Source organism: Aptenodytes forsteri, unplaced genomic scaffold, assembly GCF_000699145.1.
Source record: "Aptenodytes forsteri isolate BGI_AS27 unplaced genomic scaffold, ASM69914v1 Scaffold236, whole genome shotgun sequence".
Lineage (NCBI taxonomy): Eukaryota > Metazoa > Chordata > Aves > Sphenisciformes > Spheniscidae > Aptenodytes > Aptenodytes forsteri.
The window spans coordinates 408,949-410,388 of NW_008794456.1; the positions used below are offsets into that span (position 1 = coordinate 408,949).

The following is a 1,440-nucleotide window of genomic DNA, read 5'->3' on the forward strand; positions in this document are numbered from 1 at the left end:
GTCGACGGTGGGACTCGATGGTCTTAGAGGTCTTTTCCAACCTTAGTGATTCTATGATTCTAAGTCCCTCAGACTTGCAGGACCTTGCTGCTTCAAGACCAAGCGTATGCAGAAAGAGGTGCTTGTACTTCATGTATTGAAGGTGTCGAATGATACTGAGCCGATAAACGTCTCTAAATACCTGTCCACCGCCTGAAGTCCGTGCCGTGTACGTGCAAAGAGGACAGAGCCTGCTCTGAAGGCTCCAAAGCGCGAAGGCTTTGCTTCAGGCTGTCCCTGCGGGTGACGGAGCAGTTTTGCTGTCTGACAGGCAGGTCACGTGGGAAGTCGTGAACAGAACTTCATGAACTGCAGATTATTTTTGTTTGGGCTTTTTTTTTTTTTGTATTATTTTCTTCTCTCTTTTTCTGCTTCAGTCCCTCAGTAAAGAACGCTGCTGTGGGCGACCTTGCTGCCCGTGTGTGCTGGTGAGTCGCCGCGCTGGTCTGTCCTGGCGGGTCCAACCCCCTGTGAAAAGATAAGTGTCTCAAAAATGCGCATGAGGGATTTGGACCAGCAAATACTTGGCAAGTCAGGGAGCATGATTCAGGGTAAGAATGTGAGTGCACATGTGCGTCCATCTCCCTCCTCTTCTCTCTTCCCTGACTGCTAGGAGGAGCCGTCCCCTGCTCCACAGTAGTGAGCAGTACAGATGAGATTAGTGTGATGTTATTTAACTGCTTAATTACTCTCAGTTTATCCAGTTACTCTTGGGTTAGCAGCAGTTCATGTAGAAGAGAATTTTAAAATCCGGTCTGAAATAACGGGGTACAAACTGGAACTTAGCGCCAAGAGCCTGCGGGGAGGCGCAGAAAGCATCTGCAGGGCCCTGCAGCCGAGCTGCCCCGCAGCCGGGAGAGTCGGGAGGCTCCGCGGGGAGCTGCCAGCAGCATCCTCCGCTCCCCGGCAGAGCTCGGGAGCTTCACAGCGCTTTTTCCCGGCCTCGCCAGAGCGCGGGCCGTGGCTTTCTGTCCTCGTTAGTCCCGTCTCCTTTACAATGCAGCTTTATGTGTTGGTGCTTCTGAGTTTTCAGAGTCCCTCAGGAAGGCGATTTCTTGCCCTGGTTTCTCTTTGTTGCTTTATCTGTGCAGAGGACGAGAAAACAATGTCAGTTCTTCATTCCTGCTTCTGCCACGCAAGCTTCAGTCCCGGTTTGCCCTTGCTGAGCGTACGGAGGGCTGAGGAAGAGATGAGCACCCCGCGCCCTGGGGACCACCGGTCTGTTTGGGTCCTCTGCCTCGCCCTGCCGGTGGGTCGGGCTGCTGCGATGTCCCGGCCGTGCTCCTCTCGCGTGTGTCGCTCCCCGGCAGCTGCTGAGCGGGACCGGACTTGCGGGGTGTCAGGGGTGGTGGGAACAGCCTAAGCTCACCCTCCTGGTGCTCCTCTCTCTCCCTGCTCCGT

The 1,440-nt window shown here is 54.7% G+C and overlaps 1 protein-coding gene across 1 annotated transcript in view; it reads left to right on the forward strand.

The window, feature by feature from the left end:
- Positions 1–1,440, forward strand: part of DYSF (dysferlin) — a 118,199-nt gene that overhangs the window by 1,966 nt on the left and 114,793 nt on the right. The gene's annotated exons all lie outside the window — the stretch shown is intronic.